General features: G+C 42.6%; 1 protein-coding gene and 1 long non-coding RNA gene across 8 annotated transcripts in view; one reads left to right on the top strand and one right to left on the bottom strand.

The window, feature by feature from the left end:
* The window catches only part of DESI2 (desumoylating isopeptidase 2), a 45,126-nt gene that overhangs the window by 17,808 nt on the left and 1,584 nt on the right, over positions 1 to 25,734 (bottom strand). Inside the window, exon 1 of one of the 7 annotated variants that reach the window (XM_042975685.1) lies at positions 22,164 to 22,320. The exons of 4 other annotated variants lie outside the window; for them this stretch is intronic. The gene's annotated coding sequence lies outside the window, so the exon portion shown is untranslated. Of the gene's footprint in view, positions 1 to 13,311; positions 13,623 to 21,452; positions 21,762 to 22,163; positions 22,321 to 25,734 lie in introns of those variants that run through there. 2 more of the 7 variants (XM_042975682.1, XM_042975686.1) reach the window with 2 other exon arrangements.
* Positions 22,407 to 24,648, top strand: LOC122235757. Its single transcript, XR_006213801.1, has 2 exons — positions 22,407 to 22,626; positions 23,673 to 24,648. It is a non-coding gene; the product is annotated as an uncharacterized LOC122235757 (long non-coding RNA).

Here is a 25,734-nt window from a genome sequence, read left to right on the forward strand (position 1 = left end):
GACCAGTATCAAAGAGCTTATCACCGCCTAGGTCTTCTAGGAGTTTCATAATTTTAGGTTTTACATTCAAGCCTTTAATCCATTTTGAACTGATTTTGTATATGGTGTAAAACAGTGCGCAGCTTCATCCTTCTGCATGGAGCTGTCTGGTTTTCCCAGCACCATTTATTAAAGACACTGCCCTTTCCCTATACTCTATTCTTGCCTCCTTTGTGGTAAATCAACTGACCAAAAAATGCACGGGTTTATTTCCGTGCTCTCTACCTTTCTACTGATGTATCTGTTTTTATGCCAATATCATACTGTTTTGATTACTAGAGCTTTGTAATATTTGCAATCAGGGAGTGTGATAGCCCCAGCTTTGTTCTTCTTTGTCAAAATTGGTTACTCAGGTCTAAAATCTGTTTAGAATTATTTCTAGTTCTGTGGACAATGCCACTGGAATTTTAACAGGGACTGCACGGAATCTGTAGATTGCTTTGGATAGCATGGACATCTTAACACTATTAATTTTTTCAGTCCTTGAGGACGAAATATCTTTGCTTTTTACTTGTCTCCAATTTTTTTCATGAATGTATTATAGTTTTCAGTATATAGGTCTTTCACCTCTCTGACTAAATTTATTCCTAGGTATTTTACTCTTTTTGATTCAACTGTAAATGGGATGTTTTCTTGATTTTGCTTTCTGACAAGTCTGTTACTAGTATACAGAAACACAACTGATTTTTACATATTAATTTTGTATCCCACAACCTGAGTTTTTTATTAGTCCTAACAATTTCTATATATGGTATCACGTCATCCGTAATAGCGGCCGTTTTACTTCTTTCTTTCCAATTTGTGTATGCCTTTTATTTTTCTTGCCTAATTCCAGTTATATGCTGAATAAAAGTGGGGAGAGTGGGCATCCTTGTTTTCTTCCTGATTTTGGAGAAAAAGGAGGAGGTTGGTGGAGAACAATGTTTACCGGGTCTCAAAGTATCGTACCCCACATTTCTCTAAATTATAAGAAAAAGAAAGACACCTTTGACAATATGAAAAAAAATATGGTGAATATCTTATGTGGGTGATTAAACAGAATCACCAACAGCTGGACACACCGATGTTACGTGCCTCCTGATGTGACAAAATAGAAAGGCCACAACATTTTCTTTGCTGGTTTTGTCAAGATATGTTTAACATATCGTATGCTTCCATAAGGAAAAAAAGCAGTAAGCCTGGACTATGGGATATTCTAGAAGTAACCTGGTCTTTTCAAAAATAGTGACATAAAAGTCAAAAGAAGAGTAGTTATTACTCTTTAAAGAAGATGAAAAAGATATGACAACTAAATGCAATGAAGGGACCCTGACTGCATCTTACATTAAACCCCCGTCTTCTTCCCCAAGACTTTATTAGGGGAAATAATAACGAATGGGAAAATTCTTGGGTGTCGTAACAGTACTTTGGTTAGGCAGAGAGAATGCCCTGTCAGGTAGGAAATGCATGTTCAAGTATTTTGAGATGAAATGCTACAATGTTTGTGACTTAACTCTGTGTGGGTGTGAATGCGGGTATGTGTATGTGTAAGAGAGGGTATGAGAAAGCAAACGTGGTTAAAAATTGGTGACTCCAGGTGAAGAGTATACAGACTACTCTTCTTTCCAGTTCTCCTTCTCTGAAGCCATAAACATTTTCAAAATAAAAAGTTAGGGGGAACTAAAGAAAATGATCTGGTTCTCGCCTCCTTACAAGAGAAGAGAGGCTTTTTCCATTTTTCTTGCTATCCTCCTCCTTTCTCTCCCTTTTCAGAGAAAGAGTAGAAAACACCACAAGGGGATCAGCTAGTCTGCACACAGTTTTTGCTAGGCTTTTGCAGTCACTGGCTGGTTTCCTTTTCTCTAAGACTTAAACTGCCTTTTCCATTTGAAAAATTCCATTGTTTATGCTGTTTGCAACCAATAATTTGGTCTGTGTACTGTTGATTTCCTTAACAACAGCACCGACAGGCTTTTGTTGTGGATGCAGACAGCTCCGCTTTAAATGTGACCTTTTCTCTTTTTATAGAGTAGCTTCTCTTTCAAAATATAGAATATTCTCCACAGAGATATATCCAAAATGGTTTGTCTGCGATAACTCAAAAGGTTTTACACTCTTAGGAAACGAAACATTTATTTCCATTTAATGCCTAGTATCGCTTAACTTTAACAATTTAGCTTTTAGGTGAGCAGTAAATAGCTTTTTCCAAAAGTGCTTTTATAATAAATTTCTATAATGGGAATCTAAATGCTTTATTAACGGAAAGGTTTTCACGAAAATAAAAATCATACACAAACGGTGACTTCTGGCCAGGAGTTAAGACAGGGAGGGCAAGGAGGGGAATGCACTTGCCAGAGTGGGGATCTTGAACTCAGATCTTTTATTTTCTGCCCTTTCACAACTGAAAATAATCTCTCCGATGCTTAGAACTCCTTTAAGTTGGCTGGGTAGGTACTCTACTGTTTTAGAGTCGGAAATGTCCCTGCATTTGAGACTTTACATTCTACAAAAGAAAAATGTGTATGTTTTGATGCATTTTTAGAGTTGGAAGATCTGTAAAATATGAGAAACATAAAAATGAGAGAGAAATGTCCTATCCAAACATCTGGCCAGTCCCTTGGAGTTCACTCTAAGGAGATCTGATCTCCATAACGTTTCTAATGAATTGCTGACACACGACAATGGCAAATGAACACTTGGTAGCATTCACCTCCACTCTCAGATGGAACGTTGGACCATCAGGTCAAGTGTTTTTGTTCAAGGTTTTGAAGCCTACAAGTTGCCAGGAAGAGGAGGTCTTAACCCAGAGACATTCCTTTGGACAGTATTAAACAGCAGAAGCTTACCCCCTCCTAACATCGTTTTTTTTTCTCAAAGGCTGTGTCTCAATATTCTGTGCCGGGCAGGCATTAAAGTTGAGGCTGTTTATTCACTGTTAGCAATAACAATGGGAGACTCGACAGTACTTTGACTCTCACGTTTCTTTGTAGTTTCTATACCTAGAAAGCCCCCAAGTTTAAGAGTTAATTTCTTTGTGAGATTAAAGTCACTATTTACTAGTTGGAAATCTATGACTAGATCTCTTTACTGGCCTTACAGAAATAAAAAGGATTATACAGAATGCTATGAACAACCGTATACCAACTGAGACAGAACGAACAAATTCCTGAAAAGACACAAACTACCAAAACTGACTCGAGAAGAAATAAAAAATCTGACTAGATCTATAACAAATGAGAATGGAGAAAGAGAGAGAGAGAGAATAGTAATTTAAACTACCCATGAATAAAAAGACTATACCCAGATGATTTTGGTGAATTCCACCAAATACTTAAGAATCTAGTACCAATTCTTCACAAACTACTCCCGAAGAAAGAAAAGGGAACATTTCCCAATTTATTCTACGAGGCCACAATGAACTTGACACCAAACACAAAGACCTCACGAGAAAACTACAGACCAACATCTCTTATAAACACAGACTCAAAAATCCTCAACCAAATACTAGCAAATTGGCTCCAGCAACATATAAAAAAGGGCTATACACTGTGACTAAGTGAGATCTCTTCCAGGAATGTAAAGTGGTTTTAATATTCAACAAATTAATGTACTAAACCATACCAACAGAATAAAAGGCAAGCCCCACACAATCATCTCATTAGATACAGATAAGCACTTAACAAAATCCAACACTCTTTCAGGATAAAAACACTCAACAAACTAGGAATATAAGGAAACTTCCCCAGTCTGATAAAAGGCATCTATGAAAAGCCACAGCTGGCATCATACTTACTGGTGAAACACTTTAGGCTTTCTTTCCCTTTGAGATCAGGAACAAAACAGCAATGTCTGCTCTTGCCCCTTCCAAGAGACTGTACTGGAAATTCCAGCCAGGGCAATTGCAGAAGAAAAAGAAATAAAAGACACCCAGATTGGAAAAAAAGAAGTAAAATGATCTTTATTTGCAGATGACGTACTCTTGCATATAAAAATCTTAAGAAATCCACTAAAAATCTATTAACACTAATAAACAAGTTCAGCAAGATTGTAAGGCACAAGATTAATATACAAACATCAACTGTATTTCTGCATCCTAGCAATGATGAAACTAAGAAAATTTCATTTACAGTTACAGCAAAAAATATTTAGGGATAAATTTAACAAAAAAATGTAACTCTGTATCTGAAAATGATAAAACATTATTAAATACCTAAATAAATGGAAAGACTTTCCATGCTCACAGAATATAAAACTTAATATTGTTAAGATGGCAATCTTCCCCAAGTTGACCTGTGGAATCACTGCAATCTCAATTTTTTGTTGTTGTGCAGAAATTGGTAAGATAATGCTTGAAGTCTAATATCCAAAACAATCTTGAAAAAGTCTGAAGACTGACACTTCTTGACTTTAAAACTTAGAATTGAGCTGTAGTAACTGCAGACATACAGATCAATGGAGAAGAAGTCAGTTTAGAAATAAACTCTTACATGTATGATTAACTGATCCTTGACAAGGGTGCCGAGACAGTTCAATGACGGAAAGAAAGTTCTTTTAAAAAATGAAGCCAAATAGGGTGCCTGGTGGCCCAGGGGGTTCAGTGTCTGACTTCAGCTCAAGGTCATGATCTCCAAGTTCTGGAGTTTAAGCCCCACGTCAGGCTCTGTGCTGACAGCTCAGAGCCTGGAGCCTGCTTTGGATTCTGTGTCTCTCTCTCTGCCTCTCCCCTGCTCATGCTCGCTCATGCTCTCTCCCCCTCAAAAATAAACATAAAAAAATTAAAAAAAAAAAAAAAGGAAAGAAAGAAAGAAACTCGAACTGGACATCCACATCCAAATGAATGAAGCAGGACCCCCACCTTACACCATATACAAAAATTAACTCGAAATAGATCAAAGACCTACATGTAAGAGCAGCAAACTATAAAACTTTTAGAATAACAAAAGTGTACCTTCATGATCTTATATTAGACAATGGCTTCATAGTTGTGACACCAAAAGCACGAGCAACAAAAGAAAAAAGGAGAATAAATCAGATTCACAAAAACTAAGACATTGTACGTTCAAAGTTCAAAGGGCACTATAAAGAAGTAAAAGGGCAACCTACAGAATGGGAGAAAATACTGGCAAATCACGTATTCGGTAAGGCATGTATATCCAGAATATATAAAGAGCTGTTAGAATTCAAGAACAGGGCATATAATCCAATTTAGAAAATGGGCAAAGGATCTAAACAGGCATTTCTCTAAAGAAGGTACACAAGTCAAAACCATTAAATACCACTTCACGCCCACTTCAATGACAATAATCAAAAAGACAACCACAAGCTGACAAGGATGTGGGGAAACAAATCCTCATACGCTGCTGACGGGAATTCAAAATGGCATGGCAGTTTTGGGAAAGTTTGGCATTTCCTCAAAATATTACACCTAAAGTTACTCTATGAGCCAACAATTTCACTCCTGGGTTTACACCAAGAGAAACTGAAAATACACAGTGACATGAAAACTTGTAATCAACATTCATAGCAGTATTACTTAACGATAACCAAAAACCAGGAACAATCGAAATGTCCATCAACCGATGAATGAATGAAACGTGATATATGCATACAATGCAACACCACTTCTCAACAAAAGGGAATGGAGTACTGATGCAGGGGACAACATGAATGGACCGTGAAAACATTATGCCACGTCAGGAAAGACCACATACCGTATGATTTCATTTACACGAAATGCCCGGAACAGGTAACTTAAGAAAACAAAGTATAGCAGTGGTTACTTGCGGCTGGGAGGTCTGCAGGGAAATGGAAGTGTCTGCTAATGGGATGGGGTTTCTTTTCAGGGTGAAGACAAATTTTTAACATGGAGTGTGATGATGACTGTAGGATTCTGTGAACACACTAAAATCCACTGAACTGCACACAAAGGGTGACCTGGATGGCATGTGAATTATATCTCAAGAAAACGGTTCAAAAAACGTGAAGAACAGAAATAAAGGATCTATGAACCGCAGATGAATGGCAGAAGAGCCTGTCATTTTGTAGTCGGCAAACTTAAAAACTGTTCTATAAATACCAAGTGTCCCCCAAGGACAAATTTTCCTTTGAATACAATACATACTTAGTTCCTTTGGAAAAAAAAAAATAAGGAAATTTGGCATTATAGGAAAGTTTTCCCACTGTTAGCAAAATGAAAACCAAAAAAATTCATGAAGAAAAAAAAAGTTTCCCATTTCCCTGTGCTTACTCTAACAAATGGTCCAATGTAAACTTCAATCTGAGTGAAATAAAATATGCAGATCATGACTGTGGGGCTTTCGACCAAAACAAAAACAATGAAAAATATACAAGCTACTGTAAAACATTTTCTTTAAAAAAAAAAGTTTTAATGTTTATTTATTTTAGAGACAGAGCACAAGAGGGGGAGGGGCAGAGAGAGAGGGAGACACAGAATCTGAAGCAGGCTCCAGGCTCCGAGCTGTCAGCACAGAGCCTGACATGGGGCTTGAACCCCCAAACCATGAGATCATGACCTGAGCTGAAGTTGGATGCTTGACCAATGGAGCCACCCAGGCACCCCTGTAAAACATTTTCTAATGACACAAAAGGTGGTCCAATTAGTTCTTGAACTCTTATCCCCAGTCAAAAGCCTTTAAATAGGTTACTTCTCAAATTTCGGACAGCTGCCTTCAAAAATCACATAGAAGCCAGGCTATAAACAAATAACACATCAAGAACAGACAAAAAGATGGGGCACCTGGGTGGCTCAGTTGGTTAAGCGTCTGACTTCGGCTCAGGTCATGATCTCATGGTTCATGGGTTCAAGCCCCGCATCTGTGCTGACAGCTTGGAGCCTGGAGCCTGTTTTGATTCTGTGTCTCCCTCTCTCTCTGCCCCTCCCTCACTCGTGCTCTGTCTCAAAAATAAATAAACATTAAAAAAAAAAAAAAAAAAGAACAGACAAAAAGCAACTCTAAATACATATATTCTGGTCAGCGACCAGAATGAACATATGAACAGCAGCATATTACTGCCAAAATTCTTAGAATTTACATGATGAAGGAGATTAGATGTTTTTCTTTGGTGTAAATTTTTTTTTTCCCTGAATGAATTCAGAAGGAAAGAGGGGAAAGCTTCCGTGGGGGGGGGGGGGGGGGGGGGGTCGGTCATAGAGAGAGATGCCCTCCAAATGAGTCTGTTCTCATTGGGCTTCCTGGCTCTATTATTAGAGCACAGGCCTGAGAGGCTCCATCTTTAAAAACCGGGCCGGCTGCCTGTGGAAGACAGGTCAACATGCCTTCAAGGTCAGCATGCCTTGTCAAGTCCTTTGCCCTCAAAGTCCTGCCAAGGCTTTGCAGACGATATGGATGGTGCCTGTTTTAAGTGGGGATTTAATAAGATAAGCGTAAACAAAACAAAAAACTATATGACAGTGGAGCCTTTTCCTGAATGACTTCAGTTGCAAAACTTCCCTACCGTGATTTAACCGCTATCCTCCCCCAAGTCCAAGATTTTTTGAAATTAACGGTAGGGTTTCTCAGTCCTTCTCTGACATGGTTTCCATCCTTTGTGTTTACTTTATCTCCCCACAGAGCTTTAACAGAGCTTCTCAAACCTGCTATGGAAATTCTTGCTTTTGTAGAACACCATAAAACACTGACATTTTCCAAAAGAAACAAAAAATACACAACATGAGCTCCCAGCCAAGAACACACGTCCACGAAAAACAAACAAACAAAACAAGCTGCTGAGTTAGATATGGCTGGATGTACGCAAGACTTCTGTTAATTTCTGCTGGATACGTCTTCCCGGATTTTGTTGTCTAAACAGTAGCAGGTGCCAAGGTTTACAGTCACGTACTTGGGAAAGATGGATAACCCAGAAGAGTTTCACCCAAAAGCCGTTCATCCGAACTGGAAAAGACCACTTTTACTCCTAAGAGCTTGGTTCAAGTGTAAGAGTACAACTAGCATTCAGGGGACTAGTTTGAGAACTGTCGCTCCCAGAGCTCTACAGACTGACACCGGGGCTGGCCGACACAGAGAGTTTATCACACAAAGGCCACACTGCGAGAGAGAAGGGACACAGAACGTCAGGGGCACATCCACAAGAGGTGGCTATGTGCCCAATTCACCCAGTGCTGAGGAAGAGAGGCCCTCAGTGGATTATATGAGAAATCAGACGTTTCTGCCGCAAAGGAAAACGGTCAAGCTGCCAGACGCTCCCACGAATTAGTCTTCTCTCAAACCACGAAACCAGCAAGTTACCACAGTGTCTCCCCATCAACCACCTACTTAAGTCATCTGGATGGAGTGTATCGCCTGGTCAGCTGGCTTCATCCAGGGCGCTCCTTCCCTTTGGGTCTAACAGGAAAGCCCACAGTGTTCCTTTATTCTGGGCTAGATCCCAAGGACATGGCTTCTGTTACACTTGACTTGACTACAGATATATCGCGTGGATAGAAAGAGGTTGATCCAAGTACGACAACCCACACGGGCTGAAGAATCTGAACGATAGTGGAAAAGACACTGGGCTGTCAGGAGACCGGAGCTCTTTGCTTTGGTTTCTTCTGATGCACGTACATGAGAACTTCTTCAAGGTCCCCTGTTGGTCTCAAAGAGCGTTTGGATTCCAATTCGGATCCTGGGGCCTGAAAGCCTCGGTTCAAACTCTGGCTTCACTGTTCACTAGGTGCATAACCTAAAAAAGATGCTATCTCCCCTGTCCTTATTTATAAAATGGGGATTATTAATAGATAGCATACACCACGTGAAGTCCTCAGAGGGCTACCTGACCCCCGGGAAACAGGAAGCGTCAGGAGTAGCAAACACGTTTACTGACCATGTGATCCTTCCCTCATGCTTTCGTCTTACCTACCGGGAAATGGCCACACGCTCACGTAAATAAGCGGCTCAGTGCCAGCTATCTGCTAAATCTCGGAATTTTCAAGAATCTTTGGGAGCCGATGTCAAATTCCCAGGAGCAGTGACTCATTACGGTGAATAGCAAACAACGGCAGAATTAATTTGAGTCTGCTTTAAGAATCCCGCACGCGATCATTTATCCTCTGGAGGAGCACAGGTTTGAGGAACAGGTCTGCGTAAGTACGCCAGTGGTGTCACAGGGCGCTCCTACAGTCACGAACAGGAGCGAGGAACCGGAGAGCCACACGTCACTTCGGCACTGGGCCGTCACGGCCTGGGGCTTCCCAAGCATACAGAAGAGGGCCGAGGAAGGAGCACGGATTCCAGCTTTACCTCTTCCGACACCAACCGCCACGGAAGCGTAGAGGGCTTTTCGAAGCTTTTTAAGTATTAATATAATAAAAGGTAGAAGGAAACACTTCACAGGAAACCTATCATCTTAAAATATGTGGGAAGGCAACAAATAACATCGATAACTGCAATTACTTTTGAGCTCCATCTTGCCTCAATGCAAAACACCGACCTAAACATTTCCATTTATTACTTTAAAGCACTGTTTACAGAAGTGAATTGACTGTGGTGTGTTACAGTCCTATATTAAAATGTTACATTATTCTTCTGACAGAGAACTTTCATTAAGCTTCATTTCAGTCAGTGATTTGACTTATCAATTTAATAAAATTTTATGCTTCCTGTTTGAAAGCAGCAGTGAGGATACATGCTATCTCCCTAGTCTGGAACTTAAAACATTTAATATAACCACTTAGGTGCTGGGCCTGACTTCCTCAAAAGGTAGTATTAACTGATCTAAGTATAAAGTATGACGGTTTCCCCTAAAAAAAACCCGTGTTCGTGTGGGTTCAGGCAAGTGTTTTACTTAACTCCCATAAAAAAGGTGTTTAGGGGAAAAGAGAAGGCCTTTCACTTACTGAGTTAAAAATTAAAAATAAACCGCGAGTAGTGGAAACTGGGGTAATTCCCATAGTGCCATCTCATATAAAGCCGTCTTTGACATTCACACTGTTTGACTACCTCAGGAGGTCTTTTTGGTACCACTGGATTGAGTCCTAGATAATCTTACAGCAAATGCTACTTAATAGTAAATCATATTAAAATGCTATCTATAGAGCCTTAGCATCAGGCTAATCGTAAAACAGAGTCAATAAAAACTCACTGAATGAACTGAGACAAACTACTATCTTTTCTAGATGAAACCGTAAGCATCCAGATCTATCTGTTAATTTGCTTTATACTGTAAGAAAGATGGCACACTACATATTCTATTCCATTATCATTATTTCTAAGAATGTCCAATTTTTTCATTACCAGAGAATGTTATCTAAAATAAGCACATCGGGGCGCCTGGGTGGCTCAGTCGCTGAGTCAGCGTCCAACTTTGACTCAAGTCATGATCTCGCGGTCCGTGAGTTTGAGCCCCGCGTGGGGCTCTGTGCTGAGAGCTCAGAGCCTGGAGCCTGCGTCGGATTCTGTGTCTCCCTCTCTCTGCCCACCCCTGCTGTCCGCTTGTATGGTCTTGCTCAAAATGAATAAACGCTAAAAAATTTAAAACAATAAATAAAATAAGCACATCACTCACTTTCTGGGTCTTAGGGAAAAAAAATCTTTACATAACATTAACATTTTCATTACCATGCTATCTATAAATTGTTGATAACCTTAGGTATTAAGCCTCGATCTTTATTTGCTAGTAATTTTTTAGTTAATAGGGTTTCAAGTTTTGTAAATGTTCTGCAAAGCTTTGAGACAGTGTAACCAAACTTACACACACACACACACACACACACACACACACACACACACACACACACACACACACACACAGAGTCCCAGTGTATGTTTGTTTCAGCAGAACTATTCAGCCTGCACCCTCTTTTATTAAGTCCCAGTTTTGACGATCCATTTTAAGGTTAGTCCAAAGCTGGCCTTCCCAAGGACTGTGCTTTGAGACTTAAAGCTCCACAGCACTGTCCTGAAGTTCACGAGCATGAGTACACATCACTATGCACTCACAGGAAACTTAAAACCAAGGAAAATGTGCTCCTATGCATTTCACATAACGTCGGTTTCCTCCGCTTTATCAACTAGGCAAACCAATTTTCAAAAACAAATTCCTGTGCTTGTCAAAAAACCTAATTTTTAGGACCCACCACAAGCTAGACCCAGGATGACTGTAAATTGTTTTTTAAAGGAGAATGGATTTTTACAAGTCAAATCAACAGTGAACCAAATGCTCCTTGAATATTTTTAAGACTAAACCTATTGCGTGTAACCTACAGTTTGGCTCGATTTTCATTACCAGAGAATGTTATCTCTGGTATAGATGAGGCAGAGTACTGTCAATTCTTGGTCCTGACGGCATATCTGTACCAGAAATCTAAGTTCTTGGCAAATCTTTCCTACGAGGCACTTGGTGTAGTTGTCCCAAAAGCTGATGTCAGATATTTTGGTAAAATCTTGAAACTTCTTTCATGGCCTATCTGTACTTGACCTGCACTCTGGATTGGGCTCTAAACTGAGCAAGGCCTGAGGCTGAGTGTTCTTTAATTCTAGATCCTCCAGGGGTGCCCAGGTAGCTCAGATGGTTAAGCATCCAACTCTTGATTTTGGCTAAGGTCATGATCTCGCGGTTCGTGAGTTCAAGCCCTGCGTTGGGCTCCATGCTGATGGTGTGAAGCCTGCTTGGGATTCTCTCTCTCTCCCTCCCTCTCCACCCCTCCCCTGCTCTCTCTCTCTCAAAATAAATAAACTTAAAAAAAAAAATTCCTGGATCCTCCATGGTGCTGAGGGCACTGTATTATACCTAGTAGACTGCTCAAATACTGGATGAACTGAAATGCAGCAAGGAGTTTGTAATGCTTTATCTTTTCGACTGTGACCTATGGAAAAGAGTATCTCCATTCTTTTACTCATGCAGGTGATATTTACTGAACACCTACTATGTGCCAAGCGCTAGCAACACGGTAGCAAATATGATGAAGTTCTGGTTTTCATAGAGCTTGCATTCTTGAGAAGCGTCTTTGAAACTGTAGGTTGCACCCCATTACAGGATCCCGAAATCATTTCGGTGGGTTGGCACCGGCATTATTTCCAATGAGTGAAATATGATGGAATAGGACTTATCAGAGGACAAGACACTGAGTAAGGTATTTCCTGAACGTTTGGTATCAGTTTACACGTGTGCGTAACGGTGTGATGTAAGTGTACTTCTTAGCTGGTCTAGGATACAATCAAGAGCTACTGTTCTAGGGGCGCCTGGGTGGCTCAATCAGTTGGGCATCCGACTTCGGCTCGGGTCATGATCTCGCGGTCCGTGAGTTCGAGCCCCGCGTTGGGCTCTGTGCTGACAGCTCAGAGCCTGGAGCCTGCTTCGGATTCTGTGTCTTCCTTTCTCCAACCCTCCCCCGTTCATGCTCTGTCTTTCTCTGTCTCAAAAATAAATAAACATTAAAAAAATTTTTTTTTAAAAGAAGAGCTACTGTTCTAGAAGAGTCTCCTAAATTATACCTCAGTTTAAATCTGATTTAAAAATGTTTACTTGCACCAAAGCCATAAATGAAGCAAGTTAAACAACCCTGATTCAATACAATGTAGGCACACCTATGTGTCAGGGGCTGCCAGGCGCTGGGGTTACACGGACGATTAACTCACAGTCCTTGTCCATAAGGAACTCATTAAGAATGTAAGCAATCAATCACAAACCTGTGTTAGAACAGAAACATGTGCATACGTAGTAAACCGAAAACTCATTTTTGAACGCTACCCTAAAACGTACTTTCACTCACTCTCTTTCGTAGTAACGGTCCATGTAAAACACGTAAATCTCTTTAGGAGTAATTTGCCCACGGTCACATGATGAGTGGCCAAACCATAAACAGCCCAGGCTTCATAGCCTCTACCTACTGCTGCTCCTATCACACAGCCTGGCTTCCAGCAGACAGCCTCATGGGCCCCTCCTTTTCTTTACATGATCTGGAAGCGCCCCGAACAACTTCGGAGTAAGATGGAGATCATGACTATTCATCATTTTTCCTTAAGTGTGAAGTTATGGTGACCCCTCCCGCACCACTGCAAGTAAAAAGAGTCACTGCCTAGCCTTTGCCTTAAATGCCATATAATGTGCCCACCTGGTCACTAATTCAGTAACGTAGAGACCTCCTGTTCTGGAAACGAACCTTCGTATCTGAAACTCCTCTCTAGGACATCAGGAGGAGAAATCTAGAAGATACGTTCGTTTTGGACCTGAGAATTGCAAGAGTCCTTCAAGCAACTTCTCGTTACTACTGGGCAGTAAACTAGGGCACACACGCAGATTATGCTGAGAAGGGCTGGGAAGAACCAGTGTGCTTACCTGGTGGTTGCTTTAACTGACTGCCGGACAATGAGCTAGAAATGAGAACTCCGCCATGGCGTACAAACCAGTCTCGGCCAAGCTGTTTGTTTTCACAACTTCCACAAATGTTTCAAGACTGAAAAATCAGCTCCATTAAGTTCACGTGGCTCAAAGGCTCTCCACGCACAAGGGAAGAGAAGAGGCTTACATAATTAGCCCCAGAGTTACACATACACCGTGATGGGAGATTTTAGAGCTAATGTCAAGCACGCAACAGCCTGCTTTCCTGTCCTCAGCAGCGGAACACTCCTTAAGATAAAGTGAGGAAATTCCAAAGATCAAGTTACGAGGTGTTGCAACTGCAGAAGGAATACAACCGGGAGCTCGCTCAGCTTCTTCTAATCCTGCAAATAACACCACTAACACACAGCTGGTGCTTTCTTGTGATTATCATGTGCCAGCTCCCTGTCCATGCATTGGACATAAATCGACCCTTACAATAACCCTATGAATTGCGATTCCCATCTTAGCAAGGAACAGAGGCACAGAGAAGTTGAGAAACCTTCCCAGGTCACACAGGTAAAAAGCAGGAGGTGGGATGCAAATCCACACGGTCTGAGGGATTCCAGACTATACCTCAAAGACAAAGAACAGATTCCAAACGGCAGACGGCAGGCCTGATCAAGGAAGAGGTCAAGGACAGCTTCCGGCTGCCCCTGCCTTAGCCATGACTCTGTGTCACACTGATAGTCCTGTTCGGAACCGGCACAGATGTTTGGGGCTCTCGCTGGCCACCTGACAGGGTGGGGAGGTCCGTCCGTCCATCCTTTCCATCGTCCTGCAGGCAGCCGCGATGAACAAGAGGACACAGTGGAGAGAGGAACAATTTCAGGATGACGGCTCCTAGGAGAACTTCAGGTGAGCCTAACAAACCTTTTAAAAGCAATGACAATGCACCAAGTTCTGGGAATAAAGAGTAAGACCTTGTCTCTGCCTTCAAGCTCACTGCAGAGTGAGGAACTTGACCGTGTGTGAATTACCGTTTGATGCCCAGATAAAACAGCAACAGAAATGAATGAACAGGCCTGAAATAGCCCAGCTCTTGCTTGCTTCCTTGTTAGTCTTTTAAAGTAACACATTTCTAAAGAAGTTGATTAAAAAGACACAAACCTCTGGCTTGAGAGCGTGGTGCCATATGGTGCATGGTCAACGGACAGAATGTCAGAGTAAGTCCACTAACTCCTCAGTTCAGAAGGACAAGGACCGGAAACTATCATAGCACGTTCCATAGCGACTACGAGGACAGCAGGTGAGAGCGTGGACGGTTCTGAGAGGTCCTTGCACCGAAGTGAGGGGCTGGGATCCAGTACAGAGTGGGAGGTCTGACCTCCGGTAAGGACACGGGTGATTCCTGTTCCACGCGCAGGAGGACTGTACCAAGGCAGTGGTGGGGGGGGGGGTGGAGATCATATTCTCTTCAGCTGCTCCTCTTTTAATTTTTTCTTAATGTTTATTTTTGAGAGAGAGAGAGAGAGAGAGCACGAAGTGGAGGAGGGGCAGAGAGAGAGGGGGACACAGAATCCAAAGCAGGCTCCAGACTCCCAGCCATCAGCACAGAGCCTGATGCAGGACTCGAACTCATGAACTGTGAGATCCTGACCTGAGCTGAAGTCGGACACTTAACTGAGTCACCCAGGCGCCCCTACTTTCTTGTTTAAAGTGAAGCAAGCAGTGAAGTCACCAGCGGAGAGTGAGGACCGGGGAGGGGCACCGGAGCTGTCTTGGAGTGGGAAAGTCAGTTGACCAAAGAAATATGGAAGCACTGCCAGACAGCATTTAGGGTCCCCTTGGGGTTTTTGGTCACGATTTCAAAGTGAGATCAGTCAGGATGGCTGTGGGGTTTTCTCGAGCTGTGCTCAGCTGTTGAGATGGGGAGTTCAACTTCACTAGGGTTGCCAGATAAGTACGCCAGAGGGACGGCAGTAACGGTGATGCCAGAATCTAACTCGGATGAAGGTGCAGGAAGGAAGGGGTCGTTGTAAGGTACTGGCTCACATGATGCGGGGGGCGGGGGGCAAGTGTAAAATGTGCAGGGCAAGCGGGGGGGCGGGCTGGAGACCTAGGAGGAGGTGATGTAGCTCCTCTGGAGGCTGAATTCCTTCCTCCTTAGGGGTCCCCAGTATTTGCTCTTAAGGCCTTCAATGGACTGGATGAGGCCCACCCCCATTATCCTTTACTCAAAGTCTACTGACTTAAATGTAAACTGCATCCAAAAAATACCCTCACAGCAACACCTAGACTAATGTTTGACTAAAACCCAGGTACTAGCTTGCCCCAGTGAAGTTGACACATACAATTAGCCATCACAGGAATATTCAGAGGTCAGGGATTTTTTTTTTTTTTTTTTGCCACTGCCCCTTCAGGAGTTCCAGAAAGCACAGAGTGGAAGTTAGGTGGGGTCAGGGGTGTGGAAATCAAGACAAATAGAGAAACAGCACTTTCCAGGGATGGGAGGAGGAAGAGAACTGTAATGCGGTGGTTAGGGGCACAGATTGTAGTGTCAGAGCTCGGGATGCAGGGCTGTGCTCTACCACTTATGGCCACAATTCTGAGCAGGCCCTTCAACTATGCCTCAGCTTCCTCATCTTAAAAAGGGATGATGATATGAGGCAATGGCTGGCCTGTAATAATCACTCAAAAAGGTCAGTTCTTGGGGCATGCGGGGGGCTCAGTCAGTTAAGTGTCTGACTTCGGAGCAGGTCATGATGTCACGGTTTGTGGGTTCAAGCCCCACGTCGGGCTCTGTGCTAGACAGCTCGGAGCCTGGAGCCTGCTTCGGATTCTGTGTCTCCCTCCCTCTCTGCCCCTCCCCTGCTCACACTCTGTCTCTCTCTCAAAAATGAGTGTTAAAATACAAAAGTTCTTATATTATGGGGAGACTCAATATTCTAAATCTGTCAATTCTCCCCCCAAATTATTCATAAACTTAATGTCATTGCACTGAAAATTTCAGTGAGTTTTTTTGATGAATTGATTCTAAGTTTTATTTGAAAAACGAATGTGTGAGAAACATAAAATGCTGAGAGAGAGCAAGAGAAACCTCCATCACCAGTATCAAAACACTGGAATACGCAACTAAACATCTGATGAGAGTGTGGGAAGAGGCAACTAAATACAGGACAAGCCCAGAGAGTCAAGAAATAGGACTTCTACATCCATGACAATCTGTTAGAGGATAAATGTGGCATACACCTCCAATTAACATGGGGAACGATCGATCATCCAATCAACAGTGTTGGGGTAACTGGTTTTCCCCTGGAGAGTAAATACGGGGATTACTTCTATAATTTCAGACCCGGAAAAGCCTTTCTAGGGATGATATAAACCTGAATGGTCATAAAACGATGACAGTTTTGACCATGTGTAATTTAAAATTTCTGTAAGGAAAGGACATAAACATACTTAACAAACTTAATAGGGGATTTAATTTATTTACGACCATCTCATAATTTTTGTATTTGGGCCTATTTGTCTTCCTTTTCCATTTTTCTTTCTGTTTTCTCTCCTCCACTGTATGAACTGTGTTTTCTCTGCTGTTTCCCCTCTAGATCCAACTTTATCCCAACACTACTTACATTTACATGACAAAAAGCATTTACACATACAATTTTCCAATACGGACCAAAACCAACCATATCTGCTGACTTCCCTCCCTCCCTCTCTTCCAGATTTGGTCAATACAACCTGGGACTTAATCGCAACATCATGTTCATTCTCTTTGAAGAGTAATTCAGGACCCTGGCATCGCCCATAACCATATATATCATAGGAACTAGCTCTGCTAACTCCAACTAGCGTTGGAGACCATGGCTTTTCCTCTACAGTCACCACCCCATTCTTAAGTTCTTGAGACCTCCAGTAGCCCCCCCAGAGGTCCCAGATACTCTCCACGTCCTTTTGCGCGAGTGACCACTAGAGACGTCAGGGCATTCAGACGGAAATGCTCTCCCTTTCACGACTCCGCAGATAACGCTCCGTTGTACTTGGGGTTTGGTGTCAGGACAGAGAAGTCTTGATTTTGTTCCCTTGAGGTACCTTTTTTTGCCTGTGCGTGTCTGTAGGACTTTTTATTTCATCCTTAACATTTAAAAGTTAAACCGGGCTTTGCTTGAACGTTCCTAACTTTTAACAAACACTGCCTGGCACCTGATCCTTTTGGAGGCTGGCGATGCTTCTACTTGAGAGGTTTTCTAAATCTTGCTACTTTCTCTTTAGTTTTCAATCTCCTGTTGCAGTTTTCAGTCAGGCAATGGCACTTTTCACCTCTGCGGAATCTCTCTTGATCTCAGATTGTTCCTTCTCTGGTACTGTCTGCTCAATTTTCAATGACCCTCATGAACCTATCTGAGAACATAAATCAGAAATTCCCCCTAAAAGCTTCTATTTCTTGCTGTACATTTACTTTGGAGGCATGTGGCCTGGTTTATCCTCTGTGCTTGCGTACTCTGCCTGGAATGTTCTTTCCCTAGGTATCCACACGGTGTACCCCTTCACCTTTCAGGAATGCCTTCTTCTTGGCGAGGCCCTTCTTGACCACTCGACTTGAAACCGTAGCAGAAACCGCACTGCCCCATCCCGGCCTATGCTCTCCTTCCCCTCCCCCTGCTTTATTTTCCTGTTGAGTCCTACTGCCACTTAATATACCAAATGCCTTTTAGTCACGTCCGGGATTTTCGCCCTGTGTGTCTCAGCCACAGACGTTTTTGCCACAAACATTTCTGCTGCACCACCAGTTGGCTGTAAGAACATTTTGCTATAAAAGCTAAAATAACTGGTGGATGGTCTGGATTCATCTCCCCATGGGTGACTCGACTGCCCTTGGCTGGGTTAACGTATCGAAGTTGGCCGTCGGTTTATTTCTCCATTAACAAAGCTCCTGTTTTGATGTTGTATAAATCTTAGCCCGCTCTCACGACGATCTATTCAGTGACGCACGGACATAGTGTTCTTGAAAGACTGGATGGTAACAACTATCTGGATCGACCTGACAAAAACACTGTGAGGGAGCCCGCCTACAGGCAGTGTGAAACAGGAGGGTCAGGCCAGACCCCGCGCTGTACTGGGGACAGGGGAGCGTGGCAGCGATGGTGATGGCAGGGCTCCATCACGAACGCATCCGGGCGCCGGCACATCGTCCACACTTCCCAGGGAATTCCAGACTATCACCAACATGTGACAACATGCCAGGAGAAAAAAGCAGTGCAGGCGGCTTGCACAATGCAAAGCTCGGTTACGAATCCGCATCTTCGTGTTTGGAAACGGATACCTCTCTTAACGAAGGAAGGAAGTGAAAGAAGGAAAACAGTGATGCTGAGATGAATCAATAGACAAAAAAAAAAAAGAAAAAAGAAAAAAGAAATAAGGTATAATACTACAAATGAAAGACTTCGAAGACGAATGCCTGGGTACAATCCACAAAATCAAATTGGTTATTTGCGCAATACTGTCAAAAGTCTACACACGTTTTAAATGTATTCAAATATTTTGTATTTCGCAATAGGAACTTTTAATTTTGTTATTCATTTTTCATGTTTCACTATGTCCTTTCAAATGAAATGTCGTTTTTTTGTGATTTTTTTTTATAGTAAATTGCCCTACAGTCAATTATTTACATGGTGAAAACGTATGCAGCGTGGATGTTTATGACAAAATGACCTAGAATCTTATTTTACTTACTTATGAAGTATATTCTGTTAATAGATGGCTCAGATATATGGGCTTGGAATTAACCTATCAACTACGTGCATGTATGAAATATTTGCATTTTCTCGATAAAAATTTCAAAAAGCAAAAAAAAAAAAAAAAAAAAAAAATCCCATTTTCACCATTGAGAAAAAAAGAATAAGTTAATAGGAAAGATGCCAATTCTTCCCAAGTTACTTTAAACTGCACTAAAACCAGTGCAGTTCCAATGAAAACAACAACTTACAGACTGGGTGCGCCTCTGAAAGAACTGAAAGCCGGGACCCGAACAGGTTATTTGTACACTCGTGTTCAAGCAGCATCATGCACAGTCACCAAAAGGTGGGAGCGACCCCGATGTCCATGGACACATGAATGGATACACACACAGCGGGACGCTATTCGGCCTTAAAAAGGAAGGAAACTCGGACATGTGGTACAACATGGGTACAACTTTGGGACACTATGTAAAGTGAAATAAGTTCGTTACAGAGACAAGTCCTGTTGATTCCACATCTAGGAGGTATCTAGTCAAATTCTCAGGACAGAGTAGAACTGTGGTAACTAGGGGCGAGGGGAGGGGTAAGGGGAATTTAATGAATACAGGGTTTCAGTTTTGCAAGATGAAAAAGTCCTGGACATCAGCTGCACAACAGTGTGAATATACGCTCCTGAATTATACAGCCATAAACGGTTAAGGCAGTGCATTTTATGTGTATTTTAAGACAGTTCAAAAAAAAAGACCAAAGAGACAAAAAAACGTACGGAATTTTTCAGAGAGCCTAGAAGAGGAAATGAGTAATAGCCAAGAAAATTTGGGAAAAATAATGAAAGGAAACTTGTCCAGCCTAAGATATGCTGTGAAATTATAATAATTCAAATAGTGTAGTAATGAGACTCCCCAATTCCATATGGGCAAGAATTTAGTAGTATCACAACCTAGTGAGCCAAGACTTTTATTCTAAATAATGTGGGGTCAATTTGTTTTTACGTTATTGTTTTGGGGGAAGGGCAATCACAGTCATATACCCAAATCCGTTTCAGATTAATTGAAAATTAAAATTATTTTCATGTATCTCATTTCCCTTTATTATTTTTCTGCCTTTGTTATAGTTTAGGATTATTTATTTTGGCAGACTTCCCTGTATATTCTATCAACCGACTGGATGACACTTGAACAATAATACTCTGGAATTTAAATAATCTAGAAAATCAGTCAACAAAAGGAAATTAAAGTATACATTTAAAAAAAATTCTATCCAATGGAAGAATTCACCTAAAATAGGTTTTTGTTGGTATTCAGTCGTATTTACTAGTTTCATTAAATTCTAATTTGTTAGCTTTATCCATCATCATGAATGTGACCTTGGAGCTGCTACACAATATCCCGCTGCGGTCTGAAGGGCCTGTGTTCGCCAACATGCCTGGACCTTTCACATCGGAGTGTGAGCCACTCATAAAAGGTTTCCATGTTTTTTCTTTTTAAGTTTTCTCTATTTAAGTAATCTCTACACCCCACGTGGGGCTCGAACTCACGACCCCAAGATCAAGAGTCACATGCTCCTCTGAGTGAGCCAGCCAGGCGCGTCTCCATGCTTTACTTCTTGAATACTTCAAATTTTCCATTTTAAGTTACGGAGATATTTATTCCATGACAAGTCAAGGGCCTGCTAAAAGGGAGCACTGAATATTTTGGGGTTTACAAAATACCTTTCATAGATGGTGTGATAGGGAAGGGACTCTATAAGGTGTCTACACCCTAGTTTCCAGAACTTGTGAATCTGTTCTGTGAATCATGGCAAAGGGTCTTGGCAGATGTAATTTAAGTTAGAGACACCTTAACACAGGGAGATTACCCTGGCATATCCTTGTGGGTCCCCTTTAATTAACGAGCGGAGAGCTCTCTGGATGGAGGTGGGCCAGACACAGGAGAAGGGAGGTCAGACTCTCACATGGCACAACTCCAGGCCCTCCAGCTGGTCTGAAGCCCAAGGATGCAAATGAGGAATGCGAGAGGCTCCAAGCAGCCCAGAGTGGCTCCGACTGGCAGCCAGCACGGAACTGCATGGAACAGCATGGAACGGGACCTCAGCCCTACAACCACAAGCTACCGAACCTTGGTACCATCTGGATGAGCCTGGTGGCAAATCTGTCCCCGCCTAGGCCCACCGACACCCTGACTTCAGCCTTGTGAGACCAGCCCCGCCCACCCGGACGTCTGGCCCACGAGCCATTTCAAACCGCTACATTTTTGGCAATTCTAGCAACAGAACACAAATCCGTACAGAGATTGTTTCTAGCAACAGAACACAAATCCGTACAGAGATTAAATTCTTTTCTCATACAGACTAAACAAACAAACAAAAAAAGGAACGATACCGCCACAGATAACGTAGGAGGTCAGATTTATGACTGACCGTCCTTTTTTTCTGGTTAGACTCACGGACCCACTGTTTCTACGTCAAGCGGTGAAGCGGCCCTGGGCCCAGAAGCAGACGTGGTGCAAGGGAATTAAGACTAGTTCCCATTAACTGGTTCAACCATGCTGAAATTCTGACAATGTTCTCAGAAAGATGATCTCCCCAGGAGCAACTACTTGTTCTTGGTCTGCGGGTCACGGCTGCAACAGGACCGTCAGAGCCTTGCGGGATCCTCGCTCGGCAGCATGTAAAGGAAGACAAAGGTGAGGAGGGCCTCTCGAGGAGCGGCTGGGGCTCCAACTTCACTGAATCAACAGTCTAGCCCCACAGTGTTTAACAAACAAACAAACAAACAAAACAACTATGTCAAAGAAGAATATTTGATAGTTTTCCTTCCCCGCTTCCCGTGTTCCTCCCCCCTTCACTCCATCACCCCTTTACAACAACCAAAGCTAAAATCCAGTAATGTACTAAACAGGGGGACAAATACAGAAAGGTTTTTGGCACAAAGGGAAGGGAAACTGGAAGACTGTTTGATGCCATTTAAGAACTGGCACCATTCCTAATAAAACTGCCTGAAGTCTCATTCATTTGGTAAATATTTACAGAACACCTTCTCACGACAGGCCCAGTTCTAGATACTGCCATCGAGGAACCTGGTCTAATGGGATGCACAGAATTATGATACACACAGTGGAAGATACGTACAAAGTACAACTAGGGCGCAAAAGTTGGCGCAAGTCTGCCGAATAAAGACAAGGCTACAGGCAGGAGGCGGCTGGTGGCCGATGCCAGAACAGGACATTCCAGGTAAGACAAGCACAGACACTGAGGTGTAAGCTCTTGTAGCAGAGCCTGCTTGCAGAACTAAACATGTCAGTACTGAGCACAAAGTGTGTGTGCTGGGGTGGGACAGAGCATGGGACTGGTGGGTGGTGGGCCTATTAGTCAGGGAGGGGTCACATCATAAAGGGCATTAGACCCAACCCTGCAAGTGAATTTTAGGCACAGGAATGGCACAATCATCTATGTTTCAGAAAGATGACTTTGGTGACAGAAGGGAAGATGGATTAAAACGAAGTAATGCCAGAGACTGAAGCCAGAAGACTGTTCTGCGAACAGAGATAACAAGGACCTGAACTTGAGAAGCAACAGCAGAAAAAATGATAAGGTAACCGACTTAAAGAACAATGGGACTAGGGTTTGCAGCTCACTGCCATTCAGGCCGGGAAAGTCAGGTAGCTTCCTCCCAGTCACGGTGGAGCCAACTTGGGACCATTTCTCGGCAAAGGAGAGCAGCCTTGGCAAAGCCTCGTCTGCCTATTAGAAGGAGAGAGGTGCACACAGAAGGCCCTGCTTACCCCTGTCTTCCTTCACGTCCCACTGAAGATACTATGTTTGCCGCTACGATGGCCATTTCACAGCTATGACGGGACAAACCAGAACAAGAGCCAACGTGATGGGGACAGACAGCAGAGCAGAAGCATGGAGAGTCTGGGTCCCCGATGTCCCAGCAGAGCTGCTGAACCAACCCCGGGACTGTTTATATCTGGACTCAAGACAAGTATCCTTCCAGTATTAGCTACTGGCTGTTAAGCTCTCAATTACTTTTAGACAGAATCAACCCAACTAAAGGAGACAGGGCCTGGGTGACTGGACTATGAAGGGTTTGTAACACAGAAGAATTAATAGCTTTACATCCAGGGTTCTGGCTTGGGAAACTAAACAGAAGGTCATCAGGACAAAATTACAACACAATAGTGGTGGGGGGGGTGGGTATTAAATGAAGTAAAGGGGAAAATCTGAGCTATGGAGAGAAAAGAAAGGAAAAAGTTTGTTCTGGACATGTTGATATAAAGATATTATGGGGGCACCTGGGTGGCTCAGTAGGTTAAGCATCCGACTCTTGATTTCAAGTCGTGATCTCACAATTCATGAGTTCAAGCCCCGTGTCAGGCTCTCCACTGTCAGCGCAGAGCCCGCTTTGGATCCTCTCTCTCGCTCTCTACCCTTCCCCCACTCTCTCTCTCCCAAAAATAAATAAAACATTAAAAATAAGTCTGAGTTAGATCTAAAGATGTGTGGGAACTCAGGTCCTCTCCCATGTGTGTGCCCTCACGTTCTCTTCGAGGTAGGATGGAGGTGGGATCGTCTAAAGTACGGCACCAAACTTCCTTGCTTGAAGAGTCTTAGAATGCATTTTTTTGTCCTATTAAGGCTCTGGAGATGTACAGATGCTATTTGAAAACAGGAAGAAAACTGTTTATAGAATGAATCTACAAATATTATCAAGCTACTGCATATTTTTTTTTTTTTAACAATTCATCAGTAGTCAAGATAACCTGAAAAAGCACAAAATCTGGATCCGTGGCAAATGAACACCTTGTGGCTCCAGCAGAGACTGTCCCAGCAGCTGAAACTAGTCTGAATCACCTGTTCTACTATGGATGCTAGCAAACTGGGAATATGCGAATCACCTCATTCAGAGACTCAGAAAATCACCCAGGACAGGTTTTATTGGTGGTAGATTATCCCCAAGTACAAAGAGGAACATAATCACTGAGAAAGCAGCAAGCAATAATTTAGCAGCACTTTGTAGGATTAAGTAACCTCTTAAGGATTATACTATCCCTCTGTGGGAAGAAGTTAATGCGGGTGACCCTGATACAATTTCTTCTTACATGTGGCAGTTAGGGACAAACAGAAATGATCAGCGATTCCCAATCTAGGGAATAGGAACCAACCAGTCAGGGCTGGAGCTGGTGACAGCCTCACAGACAAGGAGACACAGGGATACAGGCAAGGGGTCCCTGTAAACAGTGATTAGAAGTGCAAACCAAAGGTTGATTTTGATGTTTGTGAAGTCTGGACGAGACAGAATGCTGCTAGACGGGGCCTGTACAGACAACAGCAATCCCCATCAAAGGCATCTATGACGCACAGGCAGTACTATCAAAGATAAAAGGATTTGCCCCTGACATCAAGCAAAAAGGTTTCCAAAACCAATACAACTTGGGAAAAGGGAGTATAAAGGAAACAAACTTGTTCCTCAACACACTGGTCTTCATTCAAAAACACACCTCTGATCACGCTGTTCCCTACCGCGAAGATGGCCCCCCTGGTTCAGAGCCTTACCCCCTACCCCTAGGCCTTCCTTCCGGCCCCAAACTAATAAAGTTCTAATCAAACTTTCCAATGTGTCTCTTTCATGCATCCTACACTCTAGTTCTCCTGGGCCGGCTGATTATTTCCCAGGCCGACGTGCGCTCTCCTCTGGCCACAACGATTCCTGCTGACTGTTCTCCGCCCTTACAGGTCCCTGCACCTTCCAGCAATTCCTGAGCCCACAACCACACGTGGTCTGCTCTACATCCTGTTCTGCTCTTACCGAAATCACAAAATCACACTATTCTGTTTTGAATGATTACTACTGTTGTACCTCCCCCATGGTATTCTAAATTCCTCAAAGAGGAAAAGATCATTCATTCATTTTTGTGACTTCTACAAGGTCATAAAAAATTGTAGGTTGCTGAGTGACTGACATCAAACAGCCACAGCTTGAAAGCCCTCAAAAGAACACAACAAGGGCAAGATTGTCAGAAGTCTAATAGTTCAACTATTTACCATTCTGATAAACATTCATACGCTGCTTCTCCTCCTATTGCAAGGAAAAAGCAATACGTTAAGAAACAAACACGGGAATTATTCAGCAGAGGAGATCACGAATCAGACTGTGGTCTAGAAAGTCTAGATCCTATTTTTGGTTATCTGGGCAGGTTTAATTTACCCTTTTCTCTACCTACCTCCTCTGTAACTACCCACTTTATAAAAGTGATGTGAGGAATAAGATCTTTGCTAACAATATTTTTAACATCTTTCAGAACACTCCTCCCTTTAAAATGTATCGGTTTAAATATCACCTCTCGCTTTTCCTACACTCACCACAATTAGCAACGATTTTTGTGATTCATAGAGCACCTGAGGTGCAAGGAAGCCCATCATAGGCCAAATAATGTATTTTCAGTTTTATGAAAGCAGCAAAACTTCTCCCTGCCTCGACTTTCAGATTTCTCTTAGTCTATGACGCTCTGGTCATTGTTGCATAACCCTAACTTATAAAGGGGCTTAATTATCCAGAAGAAGAGGCATGTTGTGTTCTCAAAAGCAGAATATATGCCGTGAGATGTTTCGTAAGTCTTCAAGAATAGACAAGATACCAAATGCAGATGACGGCGGTGGGGGGAGGGGGGCAGGCGATGAAACAGTAAAAGGGCAATGA

Source organism: Panthera tigris, chromosome F3, assembly GCF_018350195.1.
Source record: "Panthera tigris isolate Pti1 chromosome F3, P.tigris_Pti1_mat1.1, whole genome shotgun sequence".
Taxonomy (NCBI): Eukaryota; Metazoa; Chordata; class Mammalia; order Carnivora; family Felidae; genus Panthera; species Panthera tigris.